Below are 10588 nucleotides of genomic sequence, written 5' to 3' on the forward strand. Positions count from 1 at the left end.
AGATCCACAGTCGGAGAACCCCACAAAGTCAGAACTTTGTTGGCTACTAGATGATCCAAAGACCACTCGGTACTCACTATCTAAGACGCTCTGCTCAGATTGTCGGCGAGCACATTCCTTTTGCCCGGAATGAAGCGTGCCGATAGTGGTATCGAGAGGATTTCGGCCCATCTCAGTTTCTCTACTGCTAGATGGGATAGCTGCTGCGAAAAGGTACCTCCTTGTTTGTTGATGTAAGCCACTACTGTGGTAATGTCGCTCATCACCACCACAGAGTGACCCGCCAGGTATTGTTAGAACTGTTGAAGGGCCAGGAAGACGCCCTTCATCTCTAGGAGATTTATATGGAGGTACTGTACTTTTCTGATTCTGACCACAGGCCTGAGGTCCTGTGGTGCAGTACGTGGGGCCCCCCACCCTTTCTTTGAAGCTTCCGAAAACAGCATCAAATCCGGGGGGAAGACGAGGAGATCCACTCCTTTTCGTAGGCTCTCGTCTATCACCCACCACTGGAGGTCTGTCAGTTTCGCAGGTCCCATAGGGACCAGGACGTCCAAGGAATCGTAACCTTGACTCCACCGGGACTTGAGTCGCCACTGGAGGGATCTCAACCTGAGGCGACCGTTGGGAACTAGACGAGCCAACGATGAAAGGTGACCAAGGAGACGTAACCATGATTGGGCTGGAAGTTCTTTTCGTCTGAGAAAAGGGTTTGCGACCCTCCTCAGCCTTGCTATCCTGTCGTCTGATGGGAAGGCTTTGTGGAGATTGGTGTCTATAACCATGCCTAGATATACCAGTCTTTGAGTGGGAAGCAGAGAGGACTTCTCGAGATTTACCATGATCCCCAGATCCTGGCAAAGTCTCAGAAGTTTGTCCCGGTGTTGAAGGAGGGATGACACCTAGTCTGCTAGGATCAGCCAGTCGTCCAGATAACGGAGGAGACGGATGCCGATCCTGTGTGCCCACGAAGATATTAGGGTGAACACTCTGGTGAAAACCTGTGGTGCTGTGGAGAGACCGAAGGACAGCACCTTGAACTGGTACTCTTTGTTGTCTAGGCTGAATCTTAAGTACTTCCTGGAAGACGGATGAACTGGGATCTGGAAGTACGCGTCCTTTAGATCCAGTGTACATATGAAGTCTTGCAGTCTCACTGCTAGTCTGACCGTGTCTGCCCTCTCCATGGTGAACGGAGTTTGTTTGACAAACTTGTTCAGGGCCGAGAGGTCGATGACTGGTCTCCAGCCTCCAGACGCCTTCTTTTCAAGAAAGAGTCGTGTGAAGAAGCCTGGAGACCCGTCGAGGACCTCTGGGAGAGCGCCCTTCTTCAACAGGGTCTGGACTTCTACCCGAAGGGCTTGCCCCTTTGCTGATCCCATGGCAAGGGAGCTCAATGACACTGGATTCGTCGTCAGGGGAGGTAGAGATGTTGTGAACGGGACGCGATATCCCTGACTGATTACGGAAATCGTCCAGGAATCAGCCCCGAGCTGCTGCCCCCTGTCTGCGCAACTCTGTAGGCATCCCCCTGTAATGACAGAAATGCTTCATTTAACTGAATGGTACTTCCATTTACGGTTTTTAGACTTAATAAACGAATTGGTTTTCATCTCATCAAAACGTTATGTTAGCCACACGTAGTTGAGTTGGTGTAGGATCGAGTGTGCATACGCCGAGGTAGAGAGGCGTAACAAAGGAGTAGTTGTGTCTATGGTCGAGAGTTTGTGATTGAGTGCCAAGGTAAACAGAGGCGTCGTTGTGTGAGCCTCGAGCGTAGCTGCGCTAGGTAAGCTCAGAACGCACTCTTTGAGCCGACAACGACCAGTGTAGAGGGGAAATGTTGCTCCCCCGTATTATTATATGAAATTCTTACCTTCTCCCTTGTTAAAGGTATGCACTTGTTCTTGTTATCATGTATGTGTTGTAATAACACTTGACATTGTCTGTTGTGGTTATCTTTTTCTTCAAATGTATCAAATAAAGTACAATAAGTTGCCAGTATTGAAACTGCTTTATGCTGTGCTTGCATGTGGTTGGAACTGTGCCACCAACCGTAAGTTAAGATTTGTAATGTTATTCTCAGATTTATCAAGTTAGTCTTTGAGTTGCCAGGTTAACTGTGCAGTGTTACCAGTAGGTTAGGTATGAGTACAGTGTAGCCTAGGCTACGAAGTGTCTGTTGTTTGACATAGGATCACTGTCCTAAATGAAGACTTTGTATTACAGGGTACCAGTTTGGAGTACCGAGCATGTACTAAGCTTTTAGTAAGAATAAAAAGACCCCCGGGAACCAGCCTTTCCCTCAACCTCCACTGCAAATGAAGACCCGTCGTTCTCCATAGCAAGAGTCAAGTTACCGTAAGCCTAGGCTTAGAGTATTAGCCTATACCTATGATGTACCCGTTATTATATCTCAGTGCAGATAAAGTTGATAACTCCATTCAGCTGAGATTAATAGTTCCTAGGGATTTAACCAAGGCTGCTTTGAAGTTCGGTCATGAATCATTGTCAGGTCATTTAGGGATACGCAAAACAATTGATGCTATTGAAAACCTATTTTCTTGGCCTTCATTGCGATCTGATGTTACCAAATATGTAAGTGAATGTGTCATGTGTCTAACACCTGTTCCACCTAAGTTCTGCCCCACGTCGGAATTCCGAAATTCACAAGACTGGGATTTGTTTTACCCTTACCTAGGTACAGTCACCAGGACCCTGAAGAGGAGCCTCAAGAAAATGATAAATGAAAAAATATAAAAGCTTCAGAAAGGAATAATAAAAGTATGAACAAGAAAAAGCATTTGTTAACCAAGAACAAGGTCCGATTCTAAAATGGAATGGTAAATAATCAACCAAACTCAAGAGACGGAGCCCTAGAGCACAATCCCAAAGTATGAAACAACATAAAACAAAGCCGTAACTGTGAAAAGACTTGAGTGTTTAACAAAAGAACTCATGGCTATAGTACCCAACTCTAAATGAGTCCCACGTGCTGTAAAACCAACAACTCGCCTAGCAATCAGTTCAATAATTCAAATTGTTTATACTTGAATTAATGAAAATCCTCTACAATTAAAACATGAGAACACTTCAGTAACTGGTGTTGCAAAAGAACTATCAAACTCATAAAAATTGGAAAGAAGACAGAGCACACAGCTTTTCAGCCTAAGAGCCAGGTAACAACTGAATATAAAAATGAGTGGACAGCTAGGTCAGCTGGCAGTGTTGCCAACATATAGGGGACAGAATAGGAAAAAGCTGCGTTATCAATGTGGTCAAACTTTTTATGTTTTTGGAGACTCAGGGCAAGGTAAATTACCCTTAGATAATGTGCATTAATATCTAAGATTTATTTATAATTTTAATGATCTGTAGAAGAAAAGTTCTATAAAAATATACTTTCTCCTGAAAAAAAAGAATATTTATCAAATAATAACTTTCATATTTTTAACAGTAATTTGTATTTTTCCTAAATTTATAAACACAAGGACTTTTAAAAGAGTATGATTTGTCCTAAAAACTACTGTGTTGACGAGTGAATGAGTCACATAGCTTAGATCTCATTCCCAGTGGTCACAGAAAGTGAAAGAAGAAGAATGGCAGAAATAGAGATTAATTAGCTGTAGTGGTTTTAGACAAGAAAAAGTGATTAAGACTCAAAATGAAGATCTGATAGACAATCATCATGTCTGTACTATTATATGGGACAGAAACTCTGACTTTTAAGAGGGAAGAGAGAGGGACTGTTCGAAAGAACCAAGGTGAGTATTGTGAGATGGATAGCTGGAATATCACTACTGGAGAGGTTGGATAGTCAAGATATAAGAATGTCATGTTTATGTAATAGATCAGAAGTTTTTGTCCAAGAAATTAAGATGAGATTCAGCAGCTGAATACCAGATTGGAGGACAATGTTCGTAATAAGGCAGAATGGAAGAATTGAAATATTTTTTCAGTGGTAGAACCTTTTACCATGGAAGACCGATTTCCTAAGGTTCAGGTCGTTTGTCAGCATACAGTCACACACAAATCGAGGTGGGAGACTCTTAACAGTGTGCCCCAGCAAAAGGCATGAAGACGATTAGGAATAATGTTCGGCTTGCACAGAAACCTTTTCTTACATTTCTAGCTTTATCTTTCAACAACTACTACATATCATTGCACCTTTTTCCCTTTACCCAGATTTACAAATGCATATCTTGAAATCTTATTAATTAATTATAGGAAGAGAAAGGAAAAAAAAAACTATACGGACAGAATTTGAGAGACTGGTTAAGAACATGGAGAGCGAGTGTCTTCAGTTGTCTAACAGATCATTAGAACTACCTTGTTATTTTTCAAAAACCGTTCCAATTGAAGGAAAAGGATTTGCATTATTGTAGGAATAAACTTATGATGGAGGATTTCAAAACAAAACTAGTGAGACTAACAACTAATATGACTTTTTTAGTTGAAGGAATTTGTTCTCACGCAAATGAAAACATTTCTTCATTTAAAATCTCGAAATTTTTATTTACTTTTTTCTTAACTAAACAAAACAGTCTTTTTTTGAATAGGAGAAGATTAGAGAAAGATGAACTACTGTTTAAAGGGAAAACAGTTTGAATTCGTGTTAGAACAGATAAGGATTTTGAAAAATTTTCAACTTACTCAGAACAACCGTTTGAATTGTTAACAGCAGTTGGTGGAACAGAGGCAAAGACTCTCCACTTTAATCTTCAGCCTTAACCAGGACTATGTGTGAGTCAATACAATAGGAAAATAAACTTTAACCATTTGTCCTTTGAATGGGATAACACTTCATATTGACCCTACTCTACATATTTTTTATTAAAATGGTTTGAATCTAATGATTGTGATTATAATAGATTTATGTTCAGCTGTTGAATCATGAATAGATTTTTACTTTTGAGCAATAGGAATATCGTAGAAAAACCTGTAGTATGATAACCTAATAAAGGAAGGATCATGAAAATAAATATAACTGACAAAATAAATATTATCCACCAATATGCCGAGTTTAACAGTCAATTTTTGTTTTTTAAACCCCAAATTTAACAGCCATAGTTTTTTCTTGAAAACCTTAAGTTTAACTGTCAAACTTTTTTTCTTGACAAAACGTCACTTGGGCATTCATGTTATGAAGTTTGTAATTAAGCATGATTTTGTGATCGTTACCCTTCCTCTGCATACGACAAACAATCTCTAGCCATAGGATGTGAGTGTGTTTAGTACATTCAAGACTTTTCTCTGAGCTCTACTGAACGACCAGTTTCTCATTCATCCCCAATGAGGACAATGTTCAGAATAAGGCAGAATGAGAGAATTGAAATATTTCTTCAGCGTAAAACCTTCTACCATGGAAGACAGATTTCTAAGGTTCAGGTCGTTTGTCAGTGTAGAGTCACAAACAAATCGAGGGGGAGACTGCATTAGTCGTGCCCCAGCAAAAGGCAAAAAGACGATTAGGAATAATGTTCGGCTTGCATTTCTAGCTTTATCTTTAAACAACTACTACATATCATTGCATTCTTTTCCCTTTACCCAGAATTACAAATGCATATCTGGAAATCTTATTCATCAATTATAGGAAGAGAAAGGAAAAAAATCTAAACAGACAGAATTTAAGAGACGGCTTAAGAACATGGAGAGCGAGTGTCTTCAGTTCTCTGACAGGTCATTAGAACTACCTCGTTATGTTTCAAAAACCATTCCAATTGAGGGAACATAATTTGCATCTTTGTAGGAAAAAACTTATGATGAAGGATTCAAAAAAAAAAAAAAAAAAACATTGTGACTAAAATCGAATATTACTTTTTTTTTGTTCTCACGCAAATACAAACATTTCTTCATTTAGAATCTCAAATTTTGTTATTTACATTTTTCTTAACTAAACAAACCATTTTTTTTTTTAATAGGAGAAGCTCAGAGGAATCTGAATTACTGTTTAAAGGGAAAACAGTTTGAATTTGCTTCAGAACAGATATGGATTTTGAAAAGTTTTCAACTTACTCAGAACAACCGTTGGAATTGTTAACAGCAGTTGGTGGAACAGAGGCAAAGACTCTCTACTTTAATCTTCAGCCTTAACCAGAACTATGTGTGAGTCAATACAATAGGAAAATAAACTTTAACCATTTATCCTTTGAATGGGATAACACTTCATATTGACCCTACTCAACATATGTTTGAATAAAATGGTTTGACTCTCATGATTGTGACTATAATACTTATATGTTCAGTTGTTGAATCATGGATAGATTTTTACTTTAGAGCAACAGGAATATCGTAGAAAAACATGTAGTATAATAACTTAATAAAGGCAGAAACATGAAAATAAATATAACCGACAAAATAAATATTTTCCTCCAATCTGCCTAGTTTAACAGTTTCAATTATTATTTTTTTTCTTTTTGTAAACCAAATGTTTAACAGCCATAGTTTTTTTCTTGAAAACCTCAAGTTTAACAGTCATACTTTTTTCTTGACAAAAGGTGGGATGTGACCCCCGGCGACCTCAACACTGGATTGGGTAGCGCTTTTACCGACATGAGTCTTGAGTGCGCATGTGCTCAACAGCCAATTACCTCCCTGCTAAAACTATGAAGTGCACAGTTCCATTCAAAGATTCTATTATAATCTTTTTTTTATAAACTTAAAAATGGTTATTGACGTTAAGCTTAACAAATATATATTGCACAAGTATAAAGCAGGAGTTAAAGAATATTAGATTGAATCTTATTAAAATTATTAGATATATATCAGTGGTGCTGCAGTCTTACTGATCCTACACAAAAGCTGCCAATGCTGATATCAAAATTATTTTTTGAAGTCTCCGGAAGGTTTGTCAGTTGATAGGATTGTGGCCTTCAACAAAGTTAATGTCGAAACTTTATTTAAGACTGAGACATTAGTTGCGGAAAAATACAAATTCAAACCAGAATGTATATACTATTTGGAGTAGAGTTCATAGTCCACAGTTAGGAGGCCTCTTAAGATTGTGTAGGAGAATGGTCAGTCAGCCAGTAGCCACGCAGGAAAGAGGGGACACCATGATGTTTGTGGGCATTATAAATGTTGTAGGGTAGTCCCTCCCTTCAGTGTTCATAATTCCCGGATTTTTATCGAACCCTACTTTCATAAGGAACACAATCTTAGGTTCCAGAGGCATATTGCATCCTAATGGCTGTTTGAACGGTGGATACTTCATCCAGACAATTCAGCATCTTTGTGAGTAACCTGATTCTTCTCCAGAGAACAAGATTCTTCTAATTAAGGACAATGCAGAACGTCCCATGAGCATTAAATGTTATGAAGTTTGTAACTAAGCATGGTTTTGTGATTGTTACCCTTCCTCTGCATGTGACACACAATCTCTAGCCCTTGGATGTGCGTGTGTTTAGTACATTCAAGACGTTTTTGTGGAGTCTACTGAACGACCAGTTTCTCATTCACCCCTAATGAATATACAACCATGCCATAGTTTCCCGAGTTTGAATCTGAGTCTTGGACTAGAGCCACTACTGTCTTCAATGTTCCCTTTGGGTTCAGGACAAATGGTTTCTCACCTCTCAATCCTAATAACATCGCAGATGATGTGTTTAATGGACCGTCACCACCTGTGAATTTTTCAGTAGAATTTACTCCAACTTCGGATGGAGAGGTCTTAAATAGCTGAAGGCTAAACTCAGCAGTAGATATTCATGATCCATCCTCCATACACCCTGTTCCCTGTTGATGCGATGGTGAAACCATGTGCTCATGTGGACCCTGGGACGTCCAGTTACCCTTCCACTCCAGACCTAGTAGGTAAAGCCAATCTTCCGGACAGTTGACCTAAAAAAGTGTCTGGCCCTGACGGCTGTCGGTGGGAAACCCATTATACTTATGAGTATTCTTTAATCCTCTCTTGGAATGCCATCCACATACCCTGTAACCAGCAGTACAGCCGGCAACAGAAATTGTGGGTAGATGGAAGCTAGAATCAATATATTTCTCCCTTTCCATTTGAATCCTCATTCAAGAAAGAAGGCATTAGAGACAGTAGCGCCTACAACCCTGATTATTGTACTAAACTTTAATAATATGGTAGCCCTTCTTTCCATTCTTTCTCTCTCTCTGTAAGCTAGTGCCGCCAGGTACTAGCCTAACCCTGTAGCATACCGGCAAAAGTACTGTATAAGACAATACAGTAGCCAGTATTCCCGCAGTATAACAGTTAGAAAACTATAGTATATGATGATACAGTAGTATGAAATTTTCAACATACTCTGTGTATCTTTTCATAGTCCATTGTTGAGACCGTTTAAAAAATGTTGAGGTGAAGTATTCCTTCAACATTCTGATGAATCCTAGATCATCGGAACACCAATGATTACCTGTCAGTATTGATATTTTACAAGTGGTGGAGTTAGTGTTAGTTTCCACTGACGCCGGCTCTACGTACGAGAGTTATTCCACTCTGTATTTTCACTAATGAGGAAACTAAAAATATTAATATTGTAGGAGGTTACAGCAATTGCCTGGAGGGGAAACACATATATGTGTCTTTCCTACTTCTTTTCTAGCTTACTATCCTAAGCTATGATAAATAATAGTAAAGTATAGTATAATATGCATGTGTAATTTTATCAGTGAGATAAATTACTCTATACTCATTTCACTCTCTCTTTCCTTACAGGAGGAGGCTAAGGTGAAGTGTGCAATCCTGTTCTACAACCACAAAAGTAGGGACTTTTGTGGCCACAAAATGTGCAGGTCTCATGAAACCTGCTACATCGTATCCGGATCCCTGAGGTACTGGGAACCGTATTTTAAGCATATATCATATCAATGATATAAACAAACTTGTCCTCATTCACCCTTTTCTCCCTTACAAGAGGAGCCAATGGCGAAGTGTACAATTGTGTTTTGCAACCACAAGAGTAAGGACTTTTCTGGGCATACGATGTACAGGTTTTATTCCCCTGCTGCATTTTATCTGCATCCTTGAGGTTCTGGGACCCGAGGGGTGGCTCCAATCGCTTGACCTTGCAGACTGACGGCTTTGTAAAAGATATCCCTGACACTACGGAGTAAAGGGATACAGCAAGGGAATCCCACTAAAGGTGAGTATGAGGCTTCCAGAAGAACTCTCCAGGACCTTCCCTACCTAACGAATCTTTAAAGTTCCTACTGTTCACTAAGGCTCAATCGAATACGTTTGGGCCTCAAGCACAGGTTCCTACAGGAAGTGGTCCAAGAAGTCATTACCACAGCCATCACAGAGAATGGGAACCTGCTCCAAAAGTGGGGCATGTCTTCAAAGGGGAAATCATCATTAGTACTGCACAATTTCCGACCGTGACCATGACCACGGTGCCTCAAATGGTAGTCCAGCTGTAAACCACCTTCCAGATGGTCTCTCATCAGCTGGTAGCCAGTCACCTGTATTTAATCCAGGCTTTGAAAGGCACACGACCATCTTTCGGCCCTACAAAGGTAAGGGCCGAAAAAGAGGAACCTCCGGAAATATCCAAGGGTGGAGGAGGACGCGGTCACAGAAACATGTCCTCAGGAACCTCTAAACAGTGAGAGGTTCCAGGTAGGAGGCACACTTTTCCAGTTTTGGGATCGTTGGACCTTTGATCCCCAGGTCCACAGCCGAATTATGAATGGACTTGGTCGGAAATGAAACAAAAATCCACCTTTCCAAAATTCTTCTAACACTTCACCCCCTTATTGGAAGAATATACCTCAGAACTCTTGAACAAGAAGGTAAGGAAGAAAGCGAAGTCCGTCAAAATTCAAGGGAAGGCTGTTTTGTGTTCCCAAGAGAGACTCTGACAAACCCAGAGTTATTCTACACTTGTCTCCACTCAACAAGTTCATCGACATCAACAAGTTTCAGATGCTTACAGTGCTACACATAAGGACCCTTCTACCAAAAAGGTGCGTATAATGTCTGAATAGGCCTGGCAGATGCTTACTGGCACCTACCAGTTTGTCGCCCCCTCTCCTCCTACCTAGGATTCAGGCTACAGAAGACAAAATTTGTCTTCACAGCTATGCCCTTCGGACTAAACATAGCCCCAAAGATATTCACAAAGCTAACGGGCACGATCGTCCAGCACCTATGCCCTGAAGGAGTACAGGTAGTAGCATACCTGGACGATTGGCTGGTGCAGACTACATCCAAGACTACTTGTCTGCAAGCGGCCGGAAAGGTGATCCAGTTTCTGGAACACCTGGGACTGAAGATCAAAAACTAGAAGTCTCGCCTTTCTCCAGCTCACAAGCTTCAAAGCTTAGGAATCCATGGGAACTTGCAGTCACACCACCTCTCCATTCTATTAAAAAGGAGGAGAGAAATAGCGGCATCTGTCAAGAGACTAATCCAACATAAGAGGATTTCAAAATGCCAACAGGAAAGAGTACTTGGCTCTCTCCGGTTCGCAGTAGTGACAGACCCAGAATTAATGATAAACTAATATTAATTGGTTCTATTCCTGACTGGATAAAGAATCTTTCCGATGCAGTAGATACATCTTTGATGTCTCATAGGAAGATTTCTGAAGAAACAAAATCTACTACTTCATACATTGGC

Source organism: Palaemon carinicauda, chromosome 43, assembly GCF_036898095.1.
Source record: "Palaemon carinicauda isolate YSFRI2023 chromosome 43, ASM3689809v2, whole genome shotgun sequence".
In the NCBI taxonomy this organism is placed as follows: domain Eukaryota; kingdom Metazoa; phylum Arthropoda; class Malacostraca; order Decapoda; family Palaemonidae; genus Palaemon; species Palaemon carinicauda.